We start from the raw sequence: 24,877 nt of genomic DNA on the forward strand, positions 1-24,877 counted from the left end.
TAATTGATGCAGCTGCCCCCTGGTTATTGAAGCCAGAATTTAATAAACAAATAACCAAGAACCATTTACTTTATTAGAGCCCACTCAGCCTAATATGGCAGGAGGAATGAACTTTTAAGAAGAGCTCAGTACTTTGTTTGAATCAGGACTCTAAAATTGTTAGACGTAAAACACACCGTGCCTATTCATGGAGTTCCTAGGCAAAAAATGTGCTATAGTTGTAATATGCTTTTTATACTGAGAGCTACGTAGGGGTAACACCCCATTTCTCAAAAATGTGTCCAAAGTAAAATGTAGTGTTTTATTTTTTCTGTGTTTAATAAATTTGCTAATCCTGATGCAGGCTGTTCTGTACATGGTAGAATATTAAGAATCTAACTGAAATGTCAAAAATAAGTCAAGTTCAGCATTTTTTGTTTGTTTTTAACATGAAGGTGTGGTTTGTCTCTCATTATGCTCAAGCTTGCTTGTATTTTGCATGCTGTTTTAGTCTGTCTCTTTTTCTCTTCCGCATCATTTGCCAATATGTTTAAAAGGGGATGCTCCTACTATCCAGTTTGCTCCTTTGATTTATCTATCTGCAATCACAGTAATGGGGGCCTTACAGTTTTTCATAGATTTCATAGACATTAGGGCTGGAAGGGACCTCAGAAGATCATCGAGTCCAGCCCCCAGCCTGAGGGGCAGGAAGTCAGCTGGGGTCATAGGATCCCAGCAAGATAAACATCCAATTTACTCTTGAAGGTGTTCAATGTAGGTGCTTGAACCACCTCCGATGGCAGGCTGTTCCAGACTTTGGGGGCTCGGACAGTAAAGAAAGTCTTCCTTATATCCAGCCTGAATCGGTCTTGCAGTAGTTTGTAACCGTTTGACCTCGCCATCCCTTGGGGCGCTCTGGTGAACAAACGTTCCCCCAGATACTGGTGGTCACCCCTGATAAGCTTGTAGGTAGCCATCAGATCGCCCCTGAGCCTGCGCTTTTCCAGGCTAAAGAGCCCCATGGCTCTCAGCCTGTCGTCGTAAGGTCTGTTTTCCTGACCTCTGATCATGTGCATGGCTCTTCTCTGGACTGTCTCAAGCTTCTCCACATCCTTTTTGAATTGTGGGGCCCAAAACTGGACACAGTACTCCAGCTGTGGCCTCACCAAGGCCGAGTACAATGGGACAATGACATCCTGGGATTTGCTTGAGAAGCATCTATGGATGCAAGCCAGCATTTTGGTCGCTTTACTAGCCACAGCATCACATTGCAGGCTCATGTTCATCTTGTGGTCAATGATGACCCCCAAGTCTCTTTCTTCCATAGTGCTAGCCAGCATAGCACTGCTGAGCCTATAAGGATGCTGCAGGTTTGTCCTCCCAAGGTGGAGAACCTTGCATTTTTCAGTGCTAAATACCATCAAGGTTCTCATCTGCCCATTTGCTGAGCCAGTCCAGGTCAGCCTGGATCATCCTCCTGTCTTCTGGTGTGGATGCTTTGCCCCAAAGTTTGGTGTCATCGGCAAACTTGGCCAGTCCACTTCTGACTCCAATGTCCACATCACGGGTTGTACTCAACCTGGCGAGATGTGAGCAGTGGGGTACCCCAGGGCTCGGTCCTCGGGCCCGCACTGTTTAACAACTTAATCAGCAACTTGGACGAGGAGGTAGAAAGCACACTGTCCAAGTTTGCTGATGACACTAAGATGTGGGGTGAGGTGGACACACTTGAAGGGAGAGAGAGGCTGCAACTAGATTGAGACAGACTACAAAAGTGGGCAGACGAGAATAGGATGGGGTTCAATGTAGACAAATGCAGGGTGCTGCACCTTGGGAGAAGGAATCCACAGCATACATACAGGCTGGGGAGTTCCCTTCTTGAAAGCACAGAGGTGGAAAGGGATCTTGGAGTCATTGTTGATTCCAAGATGAATATGAGCCGCCAATACCAGACTGCAGCCAGCAAGGCCAGTCATACCTTGTCATGCATCCAAAGGTGCATCTCAAGCCGGTCCAGAAAAGTGATACTCCCCCTCTATGCGACTTTGGTCAGGCCGCAGTTGGAGTACTGCGTCGAGTACTGGGCACCGCACTTCAAAAGGGATGTGGCCAGCCTGGAGAGGGTTCAGAGGAGGGCCACCCACTTGGTGAGAGGGCAGCAGGAGAGGCCCTACAAGGAGAGACTGAAGGACCTGAACCTGTTCAGCCTCAGCAAGAGGAGGCTGAGGGGGGACCTGGTGGCTGCCTACAAGCTCATCAAGGGGGATCAACAGCAAATAGGCAGAGCTCTTTTCTCCCAGCACCACCTGGGGTGACAAGGAACAGTGGTCATAAGCTGATGGAGAATAGGTTTAGGTTGGAGATCAGAAGACAATATTTTACAGTTAGGGTGGCCAAAATCTGGAACCAACTTCCCAGGGAAGTGGTCCTCGCCCCTACCTTGGGCATATTCAAGAGGAGGTTGGACAGTCACCTGTCTGGGGTCTTGTGAACCCAGCATTCATTCCTGCCTGTGGCAGGGGGTCAGGCTAGATGATCTGTTCAGGTCCCTCCTGACCCTAGCTACTATGAAACTATGAAACTGTCATTAATGAAGATGTTGAACAATATGGGTCCAAGGACAGAGCCTTGGGGGACGCCACTGGTCACAGGACACCATGATGATTGACTTCCGTCAATTACTACCTCTGGGTCTGACCACGGAGCCAATTTCCCAGCCAGCGGATCGTGGTGGACCCAAGGCCACAATTGGCCAGTTTCGCCAAGAGATGATCATGGGATACCAGATCGAAGGCTTTTTTGAAGTCAAGATATATGACATCAATCTCTTCTCCCTTGTCCAGGTGATAGGTCACCTGGTCGTAGAAGGAAATGAGATTGGTCAAGCCAGAGTTACCCCCAACAAACCCATGCTAGCTATCCCTCAGGATGTTGGCCTCGGCCAGTCCATTAAGGATGGCCTCTTTAATAAACTTTTCTAAGATTTTCTCTGGGATAGAATTCAGGCTGATGGGCCTATAGGTTGCTGGATCCACTTTCCTTCCTTTCTTGAAGATAGGCACCACATTGGCCTTCTTCCAGTCTTTGGGCACTACACCAGAGCGCCAGAAGTTTTCAAAGATCCGTGCCAGTGGCTGGGCTATGATGCTCACCAGCTCCTTGAGTACCCTGGGGTATAGATTGTCAGGGCTGACTGGCTTGAAGGTATCCAGCCTCTCAAGGTGTTCTTTCACGAGGTCAGCATTGATGGAGGATAGGGGATCTCCCTCACCCGGACCTCCCTGTCCTGTAGTGGGCATGGGCGTCCCATGGGACTGATGAAAGACCAATGCAAAGTACCCATTTAATAGATTGGCTTCTCCCTCGACGTCAGTTGTCCCATGTGGTTCAGCAGGGGTCCAGTGTTGCCCTTGCTTTTCCTCTGGCTTCCCACATGTCTAAAAAAGGACTTTTTATTGTCCTTGATGCTCAGAGCTAGTTGGAGTTCAGTTGTAGCCTTGGCTTTCCTGGTTTGCTCCCTGCAGAACCGGACCAGTGTGGAATATTCCTCCTTGGAGGTGAATCCCATCCTCCATCCTTTGTAGGCCTTTCTTTTTAGCCTCAGGAGGTCTGCTAGATCCCTGGAGAGCCAGGGGGGCTGCTGTACCCTCTTGCTGCCGTTCCTCCAAGATGGAATAGAATTAGCTTGTGCATTGAGGATCAGAGTTGTATCAGAGCCACCTCACTGTCCTTTATCCTCACAAGACCTTGCACTCATAGTAGTATCTCATACTAGTATCTCAGACTCAATTAATCTAGTCTGGTGGAGCATGGTAATTACCATGCTCCAGCAGACTCTAGTGTCATGTGTATCAGCATCCCCATGCTAAAAACTGGTGGTGGCAGCGTTCAACAAGCTTCAGTTAAAGCACTTCTACCACCATTTTTCAGCATGGGGATACTGATACATGTGACACTCTGGGCACTTTAATTAGAGCAGCTTTCAGAGCCACTCTAATTAAAGTGCCTCCCCCTTATTCCCAGAGCACATGTGTATACATGCCCACAGAGACTCTAATGCCCAAATCCTCCAAGCTGCTTTAGGTAACTCCCACTGAGAACTTGGGCCTCCCTAAGTGATTTGCCTACGGTCACAAAGAGCCTGTGGCAGAGCAAGGTCTTGAACCCCAGTCTCCCCAAGCCTAGAATAGTGCCCTTTGGGCCCTGGGGTACCTTGTAAGGAAATATAAATTGAAATTATGATGTTGTCAAGAAGGATAATGCACATTAGGGTATACAGTCATTGCTTGGCTTTCTGGTGTCTTAACATTGATGGCTATAAAATGGCATTTAGAGGTTTGCTTTTGGGAATTGGTTTATAGGTAAAATAAATATGCGTTAGAACAGTGTTCCAGGGTGGCAGCAAGGGTTAATTGATTTATAAAAGCCTGGCTGTCACATAGTTTCACAGCCTTCAAGGCAGACAGGGATAGACACACAGGCTGGGAAATTGAAGGCATGTTCCCCACTGTTCCATAACATGAAGGAAGGAAGACCCAATCAGTTTGACATCCATCCCTGGAAAGATCCTGGAGAAAATCATCAAGGATTCCATCAGCCAGCAGGCTAACGGAAGGCAACTTTCTGAGTGCTAATCAACATGGCTGTGTTGCTGGAAGGTCTTGCCTGACCCACCTCATCTTTCTATAACCTGGTGATGCATTACCTGAACAAGGGAGACAAGGTTGATGTCATACATCTGGATTTCAAGAAGGCCTTTGACTTGGTCTCCCAGGATGTGCTCGTGGCTAAGCTGGAGAACTGCAGCATCGACCATCTCATGGTCCGATCGCTGGGGAACTGGTTCTGGGGTCAGGCCCAAAGAGTATTAGTTGATGGGAGCAAACCAACTTGGTGCAAGGTGACCAGTGGTGTCCCTCAGAGCTCAGTACTTGAGCCAGTAGTCTTCAACATCTTCATAAATGATCTGGATTCAGGCATCAGATGTGGACTGGCAAAGTTCGTGGATGACACGAAACTATGGGGGAAGGCGGTAACACTGGAGGATAGGTTGGGGATATAGGCCAACCTGGACAGGCTTGCAAGGTGAGTGGACCAAATCCTGATGGCATTTAACATAGAGAAGTGCAGGGTGATCCACCTGGGGAGGAAAAACCAGCATTGTACTTATAGGCTCGGCAGTGCTATGCTTGCTAGCACCAGTACCAAGAGACTTGGGGGTCTTGAATGACCACAAGATGAACATGAGCCACCAATGCAATGCCATAGTAGCAAAGCAAACCAAACTCTCGTATGTATCCATCAATTCATCTCAAAACCAGGGACGTCATCCTCCTACTCTACTCAGCCTTAGTGAGGCCACAGCTGGAGTACTGCGTCCAGTTTTGGGCCCCGCACGTCAGGAGGGATGTGGATAAGCTTGAGAGTCCATAGGAGAGCCACCCACATGATCAGAGGCCAAGAGAGCAAGCCATATAAGGAGAGGCTGAGGGACATGGGACTCTTCAGCCTGGAGAAGAGAAGGCTCACAGGGGACTTGGTAGCAGCCTATAAGTATATAAGGGGGGTGCACCAGGATCTGAGAGAACAGTTGTGCTCCAGGGCTCCCCAAGGGATAACTAGGTCTAATGGCCACAAATTTCTGGAAGGACAATTTAGACTGGACATAAGGAAAAACTTATTTACAGTCCAAGTGTCCAGGACCCTGGAACAGACTTCCCCCACAGAGGTGGTGCAAGCACCTACTCTGGACTCATTCAAAAGGTGTTTGGACGCATATCTTGCTGGAATCATTTGACCCCAGAGGGCTTCCTGCCAGGCCACAGTGCCCAACTGAGAGCCCTTGGGCTTCCCAGTTTGGGGGAACAGACCAAATTAGGAGGACACCAGGAAAGCCCAAATTAGGATGAGTGCATGTGATGGGCTTTTAAAACAAAGGAATATGCTGAACGTGGGTAATATGATGACCACTGAGAGACCAGTCGGCAATGCCCATGGATGAGAAGTCATCAGGAGGGGAAAAGAATACAAAAGAAGGGATTTCAGAGCAACAAAGGGTCCCTGACAGAGGGCGGGGGGGAACCCGAGGCACCATGGACAGAGGGCATACCACCGGCCCATCTCATCTACCCCACTGGTTGGGGATAGTCCTCAGCCTTCGACCTCCAGGCTGCTGACATCTGATTCTCAAGAGAGAACCTCAGAGTGAAGCTTACATCCTGGCCAGACATACCTTGACTCTGATGACAGCCCTAGAACTGGTAGATATAGAATTGCTTGTTTTATGCTTATCTGCTATCACTATGTATCAATAAAATTTGCCTATTATCGAATGGACAGGTCATGGTTGGTCTGAGGTTCCGGGTCTGCCCGGAACAAGGTATCTGGGTCATAAATCCAGTGCCAACAATTGGTAACTCCACCAGGACGGTGACTCTGACTCTGTCTCAGGGACTGGGACCAGGTCCAGTGCCAAGAGTTGGTGACTGGACCCCTGGGACTGGAACTTGAGGGCAGTAACCTGACTGATCATGGAAATTTGTTAATACAGAGTGAACCTCTTTAGTGGGATCAACCAAGACTCTTAGTGAGGTAAAGCCAACTATGGTTGTAAGCTAAGTAACCATGTTTGTGTTAAAGATTTTGTGCAGACGGTTGGTTTGTTGCACTGCTGACCAAGGGGATGCTTTTTCTCCAGGTCAGGCAGAGTAATGGACAAAAGTATGTGCCTTAGGTTAAGTAAAATAATCTCCTATCACTGGCTTGATAGAAAGAAAAAGAGAGAGAGAAAGATTTGCTGGATTGGTTTTGGTTTGCAGAAAGCAAAGCTAGCATAGACTGTGAAGCCTGTATCCCAGAAAGGATATGGTTAAGGTCTGTCAAGGGAACGAGAGACTGGAAGTTAAGGGAGACCCAGAGAGTGAATGTTAAGACCCAGAGGAGAGTGTGGGGACTTCAGAGAGCTGCTAGAGAGAGAGAAATTGAGAGATTTATTGAAGGGTTTAAGAGAACAAAGCCACAGAGTGCTTGGTTTTGCCCTTCAGAAATAACATAATGATATGCTGTCACTGATATCTTACTATGAATTAGTATAGTGGCTTACAACCTTTTTTAATTTGTGAACACTGAAAACATTTGAAATGGAGGTGCAGACCCCTTTGGAAATTTTGAATGGAGGTCTGACCCCTTTGAATTGTAAGTGTGATCGTAGTAATGTATCACGGACCCCTTAGACATAGTCTGCAGACTATGCAAACTACTGCAGAGATCCACAGGCTACAGGTTGAAAATCACTGTATTAGTATATAAACTTTTTCTCTAATGTATATTTTTCTGTGGTTAAGTCCTGTGGGCATGTCCACACATGCAAGCACATCTGCTTGCAGCAGCTCAAATAGAAACTGTGCAAATTTGAGCCGGGACTTTTTGCTTCAGTGCGCATGCTCAGATATGCACTTTGATGTGGAGCAAAATGTGCCACTTGGAGCAAAATAACCCTGCCTGGCTCCTCCTGGATCTGCAGTCACAGGGAGCTAAAGCCCGGGGCCAGCACCTGTGCTGTTGCCAGTAGTATTTAAAAACTGCCCTGTCCTGGCCCCAGCAGTATAAAAAGCCACCCTGGCAAGTAGCTCAGGGCTACTAGCTCTCAGGAGCTTCTGGGGCCCAGCCAATTCGTACCCTTGTGCCAGCTGGACTGCTGAAGCAGCCCTGAGAGTTCCGTGCACCTCTTACCCACTGCAGCAGTCTGGCAGCAGGGGCTGCTGCCTGGCTGTGACCTGCTGTGCACCTGCCAGACCCGGATGGGGACTGCACAGCCAGTAGAGGCATCTGCCCCTCTGGACCAGCTGCCAGTAGACTGTGGTTGCAGGGTTGGCCTCTGTGCAGTACTACTGCCACGTGCACCCCCTGCCCAGCCATCTGGGCAGCTATCGCCCAGAAGATGTTCCAGGTGTGGTGGCCTGCTTCTAACTTTCAAAGCACGTCCTCCTGGCCCCATTTGGCCAGGAGATCAGCCACAGCCAGCTGGGTCCAAGGTGCCAGGTCTGAGCAGGCAGGGCCCTGCCACTGGCCTCCCTAGCAGGAATTCTAGTGTTCCCTATTGGAAAACTGAAAAATCTCTGATTAAAAAAACAAAATCCTAAAGTCACTCTCTAAAATACCGCCAAATCCATGTTCCTCCACAAGTAAAACAAAAGACCACTATATAGACAGAGACAGCGATCAGTTGGACAGTGTTGTATTGATATATCTTACAGTGTTAAAGCAAGTCTTATAATAATAAAGTGAACTCCAAACACATATTTCATGAATACATATTTTGCTGCCCTCCCACAGGGGCGATGGCCCCCACACAGGGGTTACAGCCCCTCAACAGGGGGTTCAGCCCTCACACAAGGGGTACAGCCCCCCAACAGGGGCCAAATGGCCCCCGCAGGGGCTACCACCCCCCCTGCAAGGCCCACATGCCCCATCCACCACCAGCTGCTGCAGCCCCCGCAATGGCTGCCCCACCCAACCTCACCCACCAACTTGCACCCCCAGGCCCCTATAGCTACCCCCACAACCCCAGGCACTGTCACTTAAAAAAAGGGGGGGGAAGCCCCTGTTTACCTTGGAATCAGTGCGGGGGGGCTCCAGGGCCTCCTGGCAGAGCCCCCCAGGCAGCACAGGACAGTAGGGTGGGGCAGGAGGGCTGGGGCCACTGGGGATGTCAACCTGCCCCGCACTGTGCGGGTGGGGCCCCAGTCAGCACTATGGCAGCCAGACTGCCGGTAAGTGCCGGAGTTGGGGAGGGGTTGTTTTATTTTTAAACTATGGGGTGGGGGGCAGGGATCAGAGAGGCTGGGGGGGATGGGGTTGGCCAGGGCAGGGTGGGGCTGGTGGGGGCGGGCAGCCACAGCAGGGGGCGGGGGCTTCGGGGGGGCTGGCAGGCAGAGGTGCTGGCCAGGGCAGAGGTCAGGGGCCTGGGTGGGGGGGGGGAGGGCCGTCTAGGGAAGGGGGAGGGGGCCCTGAGGGACTGGTGGGGGGAGGGGCCAGCCAGGGCAGGGGGAGGGGGCCTCAGGGAGGCTGGTGGGGGGGGGTAGGGCTGGCTGGGGGAGGGGGCTGTGGGGGACTGGTGGGGGGAGGGCTCAGCCAGGACAGGGGGAGGGGAGGCTGGGGGAGTGGGCGGGGCCATCAGGGGTCCCTCCTCATGATCCCAGCCCCCCCCCTCCCCCGACCTCTCACTCACTGGCACTGGAGCTCTGGTGCTGAACACTCAGCCTGCCCAGCCGCATGTTTCAATACCAGGGCGAGGGGCCAACCATAGAGATGCTCTGGCAGCCAGAGCATCTCCGTGGAGGACCCAGCCTCCAGTTGCCTCAGGACATGGTCCACTTCTTTAAATTTCTATTTTATTTTTAGACCCCTGGATTTCTAGGGGTCTAATTTTCTCCCTGTGCTGCAAGTTTGCAGTGTGGGGAACATTTTATTGTTCCCACACATGCCTGTTGCCCCGCCTCAAAGGGGTTTGAGGCAGGGCAAGAGGCATGTGCGTGCTCGTCTGGACATGCCCTATGATTCCAGTTGAATACTCTGCCATCCCTTCTTACTGAAAGTTATAAGAGGATGGTTCTTACTTTTAGAATCTAGTTTTTTGCTAGGTAGAATTCTACAGAATGATTTATAAGGTATATATTATCACTTGGTGATCTATTGAGGTCCCTTCCGACCCTAACATCTATGAATCTATGAACTTGCCATTACAAATATTGTTTTATAATGCATTGCTTTAAATACAGGAAATTGCAGTAATATATGTTCTTAAATTTAGGTAAACAATTTTGGATCCAGAAACTCTTCAACTGCAATTGTTGGAAAGACTACATTAATCTAAATTTGTAATGGGGTGGGAGAGCATAGATAAAAAAATATATATCTATATATTTACTTTTGATACAAAGTTGAGATGTCACAATCTAGTGGGTGATGGGGTGTGGAAGAAATGTATTAGAAGTGAGGTTAAACCAACCATCTGAGCTTGTCTTCCTCCTCCCCCCCCATTACAGGTTTCTTTTTGGGTGTTTATCTTTTAGAGTATGTTTTGACAGAGTACAGCAGTTATTTTGTGGTTGACTGGATTACGATATTGTTGGTTTAGGGTTCAGAAGCCTAGAATTAGATTGTTCGTTGTCAGCAAAGTGCAGGATATACCACATGGTGTTTGCACATGGAAACAATATGACCTGAGGCCCAGCAATGAAATTCAGATAAAAATGATACTGTTCTCTTTTTAATGTCTGGTAAGAGACGTAAGGACTGTGACTACATGCTGAAGCTTTTGCATATGGCTTTGTGTTGTAGTTCAAGAAAATTTAATTTTCTCCAATTATAAACATTGATAACGGCTTCAAAGTATCACTGTCTTATTTCTCAGTGATTTTTTGCAGTCTTACAGTATAGAAAAATGTAGTATCAACTCTGAAACATTTAACAAGAGTTGAAACACTTGCGATCCCCTGCATGTTACACCTGATGACTATAGTCAGTCTTCCTGAGACATTGTAAATAGGTGAACAAATTGGATTTCAAAATTTGTTTTTAACTAAAGCCCTTATTGCTCTCAACTATTTCCACAAAGGGGAATGGAAACTCTCATGCGTCCATACGTAAATTTATTCCAGGCAGGTGGGAGCAACAGGTGATAGATTTGACCACCTAATATATGATGTATATTCCTCACTGAAACAGTCACTTCCTTCATAGCCACAGAGTCTTATCTGGCAGCAGAGATTTGCTGGGATGGAAAGCCCAGCATCTGTTTTGCATATACACTTCTCCTGCAATTTGCATCCACCAATGAATTCTTGTGGGGTTTTTTATTAAATTTGTTTTTTCAAATAGTTAAGGATTGAGTGCATCCAAACAGTTAAGGGTTGCCCGCCATGGGACTGAACGCAGACTTTTGAGAGGCTGAAGGATTCCCAGGGCAGTGGTTTCAGTGGTCTGTGTTAATGCTCAGGCAGTCCAGCCTGCCTCAGAGCAAATTATGCTTTAGTACCAGTCATTTATGAAAGTGCACTGAAGACCTGAAGCTTCAGTGTAGTCTTTAAAGCCAAAGGGCTTTCCTTTTGAGAACAGAAGTGTAATTCTTTTCCAAAATGTTGCCAAACTAACTTAATCTATTGCTTCTTCTATAAAACACTGAATAACTGGGTAGTTTTACACTTAATTTTATTAAGGAAATTGTAGGAAGCAGTGAGTATTTGAAAGAGCCTGGTACAGCTTGCAGGGGTGTGTACATGCTCTCCCCCTTCCAAATGAGTTGCTGTTTAGGAATTGTAACTTTTAAATTCCCTTGCACTTAAATTCATGAAATTGTATCTACGCAGAAAATGGCCATTTTAAAATGATAATAGCTTCTCAAAGGGCTTGGCATGGTAGCCATATGTGCACATCTTTTTTTCATGTAAAATCCTTCTACTCCATATAATTAAAAGTTGAAAAATCAGATTCTCCAGTTTCCAAATGGTTAGAAATGCACGAGGAGCTTGAACTGTGGACTAGGTAAAACTGTCATAAAAAATGCTATTATAATGTCTAAGTTGTCATACTTGGCTCTACCAGGCACCCACAATTCACAGTATTATTTCTCATGTATTCCGCATATAGGAATCACTAAATTTTATGCCTATTTTAATCATAACTATTGTATTCATTCCTGCATTCAGGAAATCACAGTCTAACTTTTAAACCATTGTGGGAGTTTTTAATACTGCTTTTGTGAATGACTGCATTGTTTTCACAGTAACTAATTGCCCTTCAGAAGCAGAAAAGGTAGGAAAAGACTAAATGCTAAAATATAGACTTTTTCTCACTTGTTCTTTTGTATGTCTTTTAAATCTCTAAGAGCTCATTCTAGACTAAAGCAGGTATGTGCCCTTGTGAGAAAAGGCTGGATGTTGTGTTTTGTCATGTAGGTTCAGTTTTATTTCTTGTTATCTGGCTTGTCAAGCTGGTGACAGGTCACAAATAAGTGTTAGAATGTGGTGACTACCCCACTTTGCCCATGTAAATGAACAGGATGGAATGGGAAAGTTCAAAGACCTTGGTTAGATGGGAGGGGAGTATAGAAAACTTCTGAGAACAGGCCCTGTAAAATAGTCTTTCAGACTGGAAAATCTCTGTTCTCCTTGCCTGGGGGTGTCTCTCTTATTGGTGACCAGGAAAGGAGAACATAACAAATCTCAAGCCCAAATTAAAAGATGGTGAGGGATGCTTGGAAGACTTTAACCAGTTTTCCAAACGTGACTTCTGAAAAACTCAACTTGAGAAGCCTGAAAATGATCCAGTTTGGAGAAACTGAGCAATTAGCACATTGAGCTTTAAAAATATAAGCCGCTGACAGACGGGGGGGGGGAGAACCCAGCACTTTACTTTCAGCTCAGCGCATCCCCGCACCAAGCATAGCACATGCCCAGAAGAGGAACCGCCTCTCCTTGACCCAGTTTGCCCAGCATCTGTATAGATCATGCACTTCAGCAGGGTTTCTTGGTGCTTTTATCCAATGGCTGATTGAATCAGCTATTCACTGAAAGTGCCAAAAAGCCCTGTTGATGCACATGATCTATACAGATTCTGAGGAGCCAGGTCAAACTGGTGTGGTTCCTCTTCCAGTAACGTGCCATTTTCTGGGGGGGGTCCACATCTGTCAGCAGCCTTAGACATTTATTGCCTCTTCCTTGGGCTTTGTCACTCTTGAGTAATGTAGTGTGGCACTGAAGGTTTTGTACTGGTTTACATGGACCCATGTACATAATACAAAAAATGGCATATCCCAGGGCTGCCCAACTGGTGGCCCACAGCAAGGCATTAAGTTTTAGCTCGTAGACTTCTGCCTGGCTGCCATTTTCCACCATCGCTGCAGCTGCAACAGCAGCTAGAGCCTCCAAGCTCCCCCTCCCTGCTCCATCTTTTGCTGCGTGTCCCCACCATGGGGCAGGGCAGGGCAGCGCGGAGTGGTGTGGCCCAGGAAGCTGAGGGTGAGCTTAGGGCTGTGCAGGCACATGGTGTTGCAGTAGGTAGGGAGTGCAATGTAGTGGGGGTGGGGAAATTTGGCCTATGCAGTCATGTGGTACAGTAGTTGGAGGGGGACATAGATGCATGGTGCAGTGGGTAGGATTATGGGGGTTATGTGTCAGGGGGAGGATAGCATTGATGTGGCATGCAACCCAGGGGGCATGTGGCTCAGCCAAGTACAGCCCACCTGTGTGGTCCATGGTGTGACCATCCCCCAGCTGTTTAGAAGTTGGGCAGCCCTGGCTTATGCTATCATTCAACTATACAAATAGAAAATGAAAGAGGCTCCAATTATGCAACTCCAGAGAAGACATACAAACCATGGATCATCTGGAGAACTGCTGCTAATGATCTCTGGAGGAGCTTGGGCTCACAAAAGCTTATGCTATACATCTCTGATGTAGCTGATCTATAGGTTGCAAATCTACTCTGACTTCTGCCTGACTTCAAACTAATGCAGCTAACTACCTTTCTCTGGAGGAACAGTCTTGATTCATTCTAGACCTAGATTGGGCAACAAACTCAAATGCCAGCCTTTTAACAACCTACACCCCTGCAACTTTTTAATATTGCTTTTTAGATTCACTGTACAGAAGATAATGACAAATATCGCTCTTCATGCTTCAGGTTTTTTTATATTGCATTTGTCTAGTTATATTTATTAGAGCTTTATGCTGTTGGACCCGAGTGCTTACTGAGCCTTTTGTACATTCTTAAATAATTCAAGTCCGTAGATAACTACAGTCTCTGCTTGCAGGCTGATACTAAACAGCCATCATTTTCACCTGCATTTACTCACCAAGATTTGGTTTGTAGGATATTTTTGTGCTTCAGAGAACATCACTGCTTGCCCAGCACTATAGAATTTGACACCTATGTTGTATTACATTAACAGTAGTCATAGGGGACCCTTTTAGCTTAACTAAACATTAGATTTTACCAATCCCTGTCTCAAGGTGTAAATACTGCACTACCCAATTGCCATGTACTGACTGTAATTCCTCCAAGAAGAGAAGGATTAGCTGAAAGAAACTGAAAGTAAGTTTAGAACCAGCCATAAACACAGTGTCTGGATTATGACATGCTGAGGCCCTAAACTATGTCCAGTTTAAGAGGCCCCATATGATAAAAATAATCCAATGTATTTATATTTTTGTCATATTAGAACAAAAATGTGCAGATTTAGAGAATCATTTTCCCATATCTCCTTTATTTACCAACTGATTATTACAAAACTTGATATTGAGTCAGGTTTTTTTTCTTATTTAGAAGCCCCTCATATCGTGAGGCCCTAAACTGTAGCTTAAGCCTAAATCTGGCAATGCATAAACAAGTAAACTCTTCTAGGTAAAATCAAGTTATTGCTCCTAAATTGAGAATTGATAAATGTGAATTAAGTAATTCTTTGAACTGTCTGTTTATTGTAAGCCACCCTGAACTTTTATGTTAGAGTGAGAGAGAAATCTAATAAATAAAATAAATACACAGACTGTTTGCCTCTCTTCAATGGCAGGAACACACTAGAGAATGGTCTGGTAGCCAGCTTCTTCCTTTGGCAAGTAGTCATCTCCAGAAGACAGCTAAATTACTTGTTCCCTTAGTGAGACCTAGGAATGCTGCTGTTGGGCCCACGAGTGCTAATTAGCTATGCTGAAAAACAGGGTTTAGTAGCCTGGGTGAAGCAGCTGTATGAAGCATTACTTTGCTGCATGGTGACAATGGTAAAGGTAGTTTGGCCTCCTGTACAACTTACACTTTGGAGTGCGTGAAGGGATGGTCATATACCTTGTTACTGGTTACTCAGTGTGTTACAATGCGCTTTTTGTTTTGCTTGATCAGTTATTAAAGCCTTGTATACACTGCCATCCCACATTCTAGCATCCTAGGAATCTCATAATTAAATGAGCAGGTTGAAGGGGAGTCTGGTGTAGGAGGCAGGATGCTAACATGAGTGGTAGCAGTGACAAAGGCATGCTCTCAAAAGGCTTAATTAAGCAGTCAATCTTGTGACAGCTTTTCAAGACCTATTGAAGTTGATCATGTTGTTATCTGTATTGAATTATTGAAGTAGTAGTATCCTGCTAGGCACTGTACAGGAATTCTGCAGAAAGGCAGGGACTGCCCTGAGGATCTTGCAATCCATGTATAATATTATTGATGCAACAGGTGTATAGAGGAGGTGTAGGGAACCCATGGACACAGAGGCAATGACAGGGAGGCAAAACTAGCCAGCCTGAAAAGCAGCAGTTGCAGCAGGCCAGCTACTGAAGCATAATAGAGGTGTTAATGAAATCATTGAAGCAGAGAGGAGCTGTCTAAGCAAAAACTGAAGGAGGATTATGAAAAGACTGAGCTGACATTTCTATGAAACTCCTCACATGTATGAATGTGTGGTAGAGGTGCTTGTTGGAATTCAGCAAATCAGAAATAAAACTAGCACCACTGGCAGAGTGGAGCTGGAGTCCAACATCTGTGGAGCATACAGGATGCAAGCAGGGTGGAGAGAAACCATGAAGGGCCTTGAAAAGCTGACACGAGCAGTTGACGCAGTGAGAAGAGTAGGGGTCTGAAGACGAAAATAACTAGGACAGGTGACAGTCAAAGTGGCAAGCCCAGTAAGTGATCTTTGCAGCAGTTTTCTGAATGAATGTGGAGGACAAAATGGGATTATTCAGGGCAGGAAAGGAAAGAACCTGTAGCAATGGTTGAGATGATCTAGTTGTGAATGACAAGGACCTCAGAGATATTATGCAGAGAAGTGTTGAGATGTAGCCAGTACTTGGAAACAAGGATCTAGAGAGAAGGCCAATTTGGATGCAACTCCAGGTTACAAACTGTTGTGCTGAGGAGGTGGGGGATAGTGTCCATGGTGACTGAGAAAGGAGAAAAACTGACCTGGTAGGAAAAGAATTTTAATAGGTCTGGTTTGGTAGTCTAGCCAAAATTGGTAGTATATAAACTGGAAATGACAGCATATAAACTGGTGGACATCTATTACTAGTTTAGCTTTAGGGGCAATGATTTCTGATGACCAGCTGTGTTCTTTTGTATTTTCCTCCAAGACAAAGCTGTTTTACTGAATGATTTCATGAACACAATGAGGGTTTTTTGCTCAATGGGAGGCCTTGCTCCTTAGATGGTTACAAGTATACTGTGTTTAAGTTAAAAGCAGGACTAAGGCTGCAAATAGATGTCACCCTTGTGCTGCCATAAAAAAAATTATGGTGGTAGAAAACCCAAGCAAATAGACGTTCTTGTTGCTTATTGCTCCACAAATGACCAATACTGAGTGGGATGATTCCTATAGTTTGTGCTGCATTTTCTCAGCAGATATCCATTTTACGACACAGGCAGTCCAGGGCTGCCTACACCCTCCACCCATCCTGGGCAGGTGCTCACACGACTTCAGAGGCCCAGCACTGTGGAAGAGTGGCCCTAGGTGCCTGGCCCTCCCCGGACAGGCTTCCTTGCACTTTGCTTGCAGATGCACATTGCACGCCCCAGGTCAGGACCAGGTACCCAGAGCTGTTTGTCCCTCACATGTTGCGTGGGGCCATTATCCCCCAGGATTGAGTTCCTGCCACTCTCAGGGTCCAGTCCTGTCTGCCCATCCATCAGATCACCTGTGCCAAGACAACATCCCAACACAGCTGATCCTACCACAAAGCTGAGGTCTGCTTATAGCCTGAGGGAACTAACTTCCCAACTCCCACAATGGGGTTCAGAACACCTTGGACTGTATCATCCTTTGCCCTACATTAAGGCTTTACTTTTTAGATGTATTGACATGCTAAAAAAAATCAGTTTAAAGAAGTCTTAAAACACTTGCCTAGAGGTGTGAAATTTTTAATCGATGCAGATGACTGCTAAAAATGTAAGTTTGAAAAAGCAGTGAAGTTTGTCCTTTTGTGCTTGGGGAATTGTGAATGTAAGTGCAGCCAATTGGAAAAAAAAAACCCTAGAAAGGGAGCTTTTTTCTTTCTTTTTGTTTTGTTTTCATTCCCCTTCCTGGACATTTGGTTCCCTGTTCTTTTAGAAAGAAACTGAATGCTATCCTGTCTGTACCATGGGTCTCTTCCCATAAGGGTTTCTTACAATGTAACTTGATATTCTTAGAGGCTGCTCTGTTTGATGGAATGATGGATCTTTCATTCTGAAGAAAACTTTCAATGTTCTGTTGCCTTTTTTGAAAAAAAAAAGTGTGGCTTTTCAGTGCCTTTTCAATGCCTCACTTTGTTACTGTTTCAGAAATTGAATTTATGTAATTACTTTGAGAGAGATTTCTTCTTTTAATAGCCACATGTGTAATGCTTGTAAACTCTCCATTTAATTGACTTCAAAACTTCTAAATTGTAAAACATTTAAATTGTAGAACCTGGTTTTTTTCCTACATTCCCTTCGGGGAAAACATGAAAATCGACTGCTGTAACTTTCTCAAGAATATAGCAGTTGAGGGTGTCATTTTCTTCTGTTTCCCCAACTTCCAGAATGAGGCTGAGTTTATCACTTTCACATATACATTTGTGTTCATCTTGGAATTAGAGGATAGAAACTTATTTATTTTTACCAGTGACCTTTTTTTCCAGATGGCTCTGTTCATCTTTGTTTGGAGCCAAATCATATTTTGCCCTTATATGCCCTAAGTCGTATTTTGGTAGCAGGATAACTGCAGTTTATATTATTTATATTCTGTTTGGAATTATCCCTCATTCTCTGGTGGAATAGGGTCACCCTGTACATATAACAGGGAAAATAAAATGAAGGAGGAAAGAGAGGTGTGACCCACTGGGCAGCGAAGAGGAGGTAAAAAATATCAAATCAAAAAGAGAAAAGCAAGCCAAGGGGAGGGTAGCTTGTTGAGATGGATTTTGTCCTGAAAAAGAGGGAGAACCTATGTCTGGTCCTGTCCTCAGCTGAGCTTAAAACATCCCACTGCTGTTTATCCATTTCATCTAAGGAATATTGAACGCAAAATACAGTGCACTAACTTCAAGGGCTTGAATGTCCTTTAGTCAATGCTGAGTATACTGCCTAGTCTGTACATGCTAGGAAAGGAGTGCCTGAACACAGGTTTCCCATGATCTGGGCAAGTGCCCTGGGCACAAAACTACTGAACTAAAAAATAGGAGGGCTGCCCTTCTGCTGGCATCAAGCACCCTCTAGTTGTGGGGGGAGGGGTGGTAGGTTGTTTGTTTTCTGTTTTGTTTGCTGGGGGGGGAGGGGTTCCCTCTGACTGAAGTGTTGGGACTTACTATTCTACCCAGGCATCTATGCAGCTATAGCATAGCCTGCTGAACTATATAAACATGCTCAGTAAGGAAACTCAGGACAAGCCTAGTTATAGGGGATCTAAACTGCACGTAAGTGCCAAAAACAAAGCTTCCTAGCTGTGTATGTGCTATTTAGGCACTCAAAGATAAAATAGGACTCAGCCATTTGTCTCAAAATAGCTTTGTGGAAGCTATCAAATTGGTGGGTACTCCAAATATTTTTAAGTGAAAGATAAAGAATAGACTTAGCTTTACAGAAAGGAGGATTGAACTACCTCCTGATGAAATGAAGCAGGTTATTTCAATAGTGTTTTGGTGCTAAATACGATTGTGTACAGATGTCATCAATCAAATTCTTCTTAAACATTTTCTGGCAACATGTACATGGGATGTGAATAAACTGGCATTCTCTTCCTTGTCTAATGCTTTGAGATGTCAACATTTTTTTTTTTTAAAGACCTGCTTCGGTATGACAGTGGGAAAGAAATACCCTGTCAAGTAAGGATGTTTGGAGAGAGTCATCCAGGATATATTTGTGGCATTATGGGAATTTCGTGCATTGTGCTTTTTATAAATCAGTTGTCTTGAAATCTTTGATCTGCAACAGAATTATTTCCTTAGACTTCTGCTTTTTAAATACAAAACCATCCTTTTCTAGAATTGTATAAATATGATTCCTAGGCATAAGTCCCTATACTTCCAGTTGTTATTTTCAGTGGGTATACGTGTACTGCAAGGGCTTTCCTTGGTTTCATCACAATGTTTGCCAAAAAGAAAGTGAGATTTTTAGAAGAGTTAGACTGAGTAAGGACAAACATAGGGGGCTTAGGAGGCCACAATAATGTTTAATTTGTCTCTTGATTTGATTCATAGTTCATGTTGAGTTTAATGTTTGGTGTGTGTGAATAGCAGGCTCCTTGTATACTTAGTGCTAGAAGAAGGCATCAGGTTGATGCTTCTAAAGAGTGACATCTGCCCAAAGAACAGGTGCACCCCAAGTAGCACCAGGCTGACCTACATCTGCATAATTGTCAGATACCAGATGAATTTTGTTTACTTTCCATGATTATTCAGTCTTAATCTCTACTAAAATGTCCAGTTAAAACCAGTCTGCTGATAGATTTGTGGTTCTAGCATGTGAAATAGGGACAGAGGTTACCAGTTTGCTTCATATAAAATGATGGAACTCCCTTCAGACAGTAAAGTAGTCTAACTACCAGACTCTGTCAGGTTCGAAACAGGAACTTGGAGGGAAAGTCTTCAAGTTCTGTTTGTTAGCGGTTCCAGCTGAATTCAACACACATAAAGCAGCTTCAACAACACACAAAAAATAAATATCAAGATCAGTTTAATGGGATCAATTTAAAGAATTGCAAGCAATGCACGGTATATTTGACATTTGTTACAGTTGATGGAAAAATATATCCCTAGGACTTAACTGCCAGGTCTGCAAATAATGTCACTGATGTTAATTACCCCCGGCCTAGATTTAATGACGGGAGAACCGTGTCTCAAAAATATTTTGTGTTAGATTAAATGTGGCCATGCAGGTGTAAAATGCATGTAAAAAGGGCCATTATGCTCAGGATCCATTCCAAACGGGGGCAAAAATAAAAGGGAATTTAATAGGCCATCTGTTTAATTAGCGTTTACTGTTCTGTTTTGAGTCTTTGTTCATTTTTTGAGGCTTCCAGGGCACTGTGAAATGAATCAAGGTGTGCTAAACATTGCATCTGGATTTGTGCTTCTGAAGCAGTGCAGCATGGACTGAGTGAAATGTCCATGAAGGGACTAGCTCTAAAACTATTGACCAAATGCAACAGCAGTGGGTTAGAGCATGTTTCTGCCTAGGCAGATGGACTTTAAGGCTAAGTACAGGCAGTCAAAAAGCCCAAGGCTGAATTGATTCAGTCTTTGCAGGTTAGTTTAAGCTGCAGAGGTTGAACTGATAAGCAAATGAACACACATTCACTTTTGATTCAGGGAATGCAGCCACATGCCTGTAGTAGCTCAAGTCGGAAGCCAAGGAGCAGTAGAGCCTGCCTGCCAGCCACTGCCAAAGGGGAGAGAAGAGGGAAAGCCCTCCAAGCCCTGCTGGAGCAGAGCGGGTGTGGCCAGGCACCAGCATCCTGTGCTCTGCCTGAGTTGCAGGGTGGTAGTGGCATTTAATTAATAAAAACTTGAACAAAAATAGTTTTCTCTCTGAAAAACTATAAACACAGCATGCAGTCCTGCTACTTCTGACATCTCTGGAATTTGCAGTCTAGAATCATAGCAGCAGGATTGTAGGGTTGCTTATCATTTCCTCTTCCTGAGTCCCAGTGTCTCTGGGATTTGTAGTCCACAGTCGCAGCCATCACTAAGCCAGCAGGGCAGGGCAGCTCTGTACTCGGGGGGGAGGGGGGGGAGGAGGTGAGTTTAACCCCCTTCCCCTGGTCCCAGACCCCAGCTGGGGTTTGCCTGAGGGGACCAGTGGGCCAGCCCTCACTGTTCAAGCTAGGGAACAGAGGGCTGAGGCCAGCCGTGATCTCTGGAACAGACAGCACAACCCAACCCAGGGCTGGAAAGCATGCTGGGATTCTGGGGGGCTGTGACTTAACTTAAACCAGGAAGGGGTCTGGAACAGATGTTTCATAATCTGGTTTGACTTAAATCAGTTAAACCTGGTTCAGTGTAGTATCAGACTTCTCTTAAACCAGTTTCAGCATTTTGAAACTGTTTTATGTGCACTGAACTTCTGTTCTGTTACAGGTTTAAACCAGTTTCTGATAACTTAAACTAGTTTGTGTAACTTTTGTCCCTAGCTGAAATTTGCTCTGTGATCCTGAGGCTGCTAGACCATCCCAACTTCCTTGTCATTCTGCAACTCTCCAGCCTGGAGAATCTCATTTTGTACTGCAGCTCAAATCACCACTGCACAGCATCTCACTTCTAATCTGGCTCAACCCTTAGCCAGTCACCAGCCGGCTGGTGCAAGGGGAGAAATCAATGTTTTATAGCTAATTAGTTAGCTCTGTAGTAAACATCTTATGTAGACTCACCCACTAAGTAGCAGAACTCATCTGCTAAAACCAGTTGTTTCCAGCCAGCAGCCACATGCTGCTGTGGTATTTGTAAATGAGCAATTGCATCCCAGGTCTGATTCAGACATTTAGGTCTCATCACAACATAAGAACTGTCAGATATTCAACTTTGCATAGGGCAGGGAGCAGAAAATAGAGTAACAAATCAAGTAGGGAGCACGTGGTAGGAGGAGAAACAGAGCAACAGATCAGTTAGGGAATAGAAAACAAAGCAACAGATTGGGAAGGGGAAATTAAATGGAATGGCATTGAGAGGGTGCAGGGTTTACCTTGTGGCATTCTTGTGAAAAAGGTTGGTCTCCACAGGTATATGGCAGCTGAAGTTTATGGAATGGGAAGAAAAGATTGGGTAAACTCTACACACTGCTTATCTAGTCCTACCTAATAATAAATGCATCTGTCCAGATATAATAAAATCTAGTTGTCCTTTTCTTGACTTGGACAAGTTTGGACTATTGAAGTTAGCCAGAATTCTGGAGAACCAAACGTTCGCCCCTTTGTCCTGTCCATTTTTTCAGCCAGGACTGGCTTGGGTGAAATTGCTGTTAGTATTGTCAGAGGATCAGTTTTTAATAGGATAGCTAGGTTTTGTAAATATTTTTTTCATAGCATTTGATGGTCTGAAAGGCTTGTTGCAGAAGATGCATAAATGTAACACCAGCACAAGGAAGCTGGCCACCTATAGATTTGCATTGAGGATGATAAGCCTGGACAGAAGGGAAGCACTGGGCTTCAGAAAAATTGTAGCAGTCTTGTTACTCAGTGCAGTTGCATGCCTATTTTGAAGCTTTCTTTATTCCTTTACAGAAGAAGGTAAATATATAAAAAGTTGCATGGAACAAAGGAGGGACTTTGGGGGACAGGAGTTGTACGTGTTGGATTAGATAAATTAAGGATATTCCAGGTATAGGTTGCCAACAGGAAGAAAGCAAAGAAAACTGAGATGAAGGTGATTCCCAAACTCCTACGGTTCCAGCTCAAGTTAGGAAGGAAGCAAACTCCCCAATCTGAGCACTGAAGAATTTTGGGTAAATTAAGCTCAGAAGTATATTTAGTCTCCTACCAATGTCCTGGTCAGTGTTTCCTCTTCTCTTTTCAGTCCTTGCTAGAACCAGGAATAATAACAACCTGTGTATTTTTCTGTGTTTTTAATTGGGCTATTTTTGAATTTCCAAGTTAGTTCAAATTCAGTTATATCAAGTATGAAGGTTTTTTGGTCTTTTTGGGGGGTTTTTTTTAATCCTCCCCTTCCCCTGGCCTAGTTAACGTGATTGATTTATGCTGCTGAAGGCAAGAATTGTCATTCTCTGTGTTAGGAAGGTGTCTAACATATATTTTGTGCAGTAGCTCAACATAAGTAAGTTTTAGGCTGTCAGTACAAATCTCAGTGGAAGAGCAAAGAAACAGTATTAATTGGGCAGCATTAGCATTAACTGGCAACAAACAATTAATAAAAGAGAAGGGGAAAAAAAGCAAGCCTATTACAATTGATACTGTAACCTTATAGATAAGTGGCTGTCCTGAGAGGAGAAATGATGATGGGAATTATTTCTCCTCTCAGATATTCCTGTTAGATATTTATTACATAGTTATATAATTCTCATTTGTTCCACCTCTATTTTAGATCCATTACAGCTTTTCTTTGTTTGGAAATTAGTCTGACATGGCTTTCATAGTACATTTTGCAGGTTTCATAGTTCAGGGATGATCTGTTTCTAGCGTCTGGCAGGGAAGAGTGACATATTAGTGTCTTCGGTGATTATGCAGTTCCCGAATTCAGTTCTGCATATGAGCATAGGTGCTGGGTGACTGTACAACAGGCTGTTTTTATTGTTTTGCTTTCATGTTGCTATTTGTTCCATTAAAGTTAGTTTGCCCTTTAAAGTACAAGTGTCAGTCTTTCCTTTTAATTTAAAACTGTTGCAAAAAAGACTTAAAGGATCAGGTTATTGGTTTTTTTGTGAATGCCAGAAATGCCCAATTTGGGTGTCCTTTCATTTTTGAAAAAGGAAGCCATTGGCCAACACTATTGTTATTATTAAAATATTAATATGTTTTTAAGCTTTCTAAAATACTGATCCTCAAAAGATGTGTAAAATCACAGTCTGCCATAGAGTTAGTTATGCGTGCTGCGTGCAGGAGAAAAATGCCCTAGCTTTGTCACATTGAAATAATACTTTGGATGTTGACAGGCAGAGAAACAATTAGGCTGCTGGATGCTTTGCTGATGTATGTGCTGTCATATGGAGAGATGGCTTGTTTTATGCCAGTAAATCTGAACTATTCAACTCAGCATGATATTAATTAAGAAGTTCTTTGTAGTTATACTTGGAATGCAAAGTCTGTTTGTTTGTGTAGACAACTTTTCTAGAAATAAAAATTAAGGTGACTGATGGAATCTTTCTTTTTGAGGTGTTTGGTCTGCCCATTATATTAAAAGTCACAAGACCCCCCTAATCTTTGGTACATTGAAGTGATCTTAACCAAATGAACATTTGCAGTATTTGTACTTATATGTACTGACATGGCTTGAAATATATTTTGAGTATTGGAGATGTCTTAAGCTGTTAAATCCCTATGGATGAAATTTACAGGGTGCTTTGTAATAGATGAAGATAACATAATTGTGTCTTAATGGAAATTCCTAAGAGGCTTAATTTGTGTTAAAGTCTACAGCAGTGATTCTCAACCAGGGTACGACAACACCCTAGGGTGCCTTGATCCTGTTAAAGAAGTTACAGTATTAGTACTGTTAGGTTCCTAAACGTGATTCACAATATTAAACCCAGAGGGTGCGTCCAGACGAACATGCACATGCCTCTTTCAGCATCTCAACCCCCTTTGAGATGCTGCAAGAAGCACATGCGGGATCAAAAAACATTTCCCCACACTGCAAATTTGCAACACGGGCAAAATTAAACCCCTGGGGTCAAGAAATACCCTGGGGGGAAAAAGCAGGGCAGGGCACAGTCCAGGACTGTGCCCTGAGGCAACCGGAGACTCAGTCCTCCACAGGGATGCTCTGGTAGCCAGTTAGAGTGTCTATGGCTGGCCTTCGTCCCAGTGCTGAAGCACGCTGCCTGTCTGTGCGGGGCAGGCAGCAGTGCGAACTGCAGGACCTGGGCCTGGCTTTGTGGCAGGTAAGTAGGGGTTTGGATGAGACCATGCAGGGGGCCACCTGGCCCAGGCCCCTGTTCATTCCCCCAACTCCCCATTCGTTCCCCTGCCCCTCACTTGCTTTCCTGCCCAGCCCCAGCTCCCCATGCTCACCAGCAGTAGCAGCAGCAGTCAGGACCGCTCGGGGCTTCATGGCATAGGACTCTGCCAAACTTGGTTGGGGGGCGGGGTCCCTTGAGCTCATGGGGCAGGGCTCGTAGTTGTGGCTCGGATGCCAGGGGGACCTGAGCAGGGAGGGGTGCTGGTGGTAGGGGCACCCCTCTTGTCAGTGGGACCCGCGGATGCCCTCCCTGCCTGGCCCATGGGGCACTC

At 44.9% G+C, this 24,877-nt stretch overlaps 1 protein-coding gene across 3 annotated transcripts in view; it reads left to right on the forward strand.

The window, feature by feature from the left end:
• Positions 1-24,877, forward strand: part of RASSF8 (Ras association domain family member 8) — a 196,826-nt gene that overhangs the window by 137,637 nt on the left and 34,312 nt on the right. The window contains exon 1 of one of the 3 annotated variants that reach the window (XM_014607324.3): positions 15,513-15,650. The exons of the other annotated variants lie outside the window; for them this stretch is intronic. The gene's annotated coding sequence lies outside the window, so the exon portion shown is untranslated. Of the gene's footprint in view, positions 1-15,512; positions 15,651-24,877 lie in introns of those variants that run through there. 3 annotated transcript variants of the gene reach the window in all.

This window comes from Alligator mississippiensis, chromosome 4 (genome assembly GCF_030867095.1).
Source record: "Alligator mississippiensis isolate rAllMis1 chromosome 4, rAllMis1, whole genome shotgun sequence".
Taxonomy (NCBI): domain Eukaryota; kingdom Metazoa; phylum Chordata; order Crocodylia; family Alligatoridae; genus Alligator; species Alligator mississippiensis.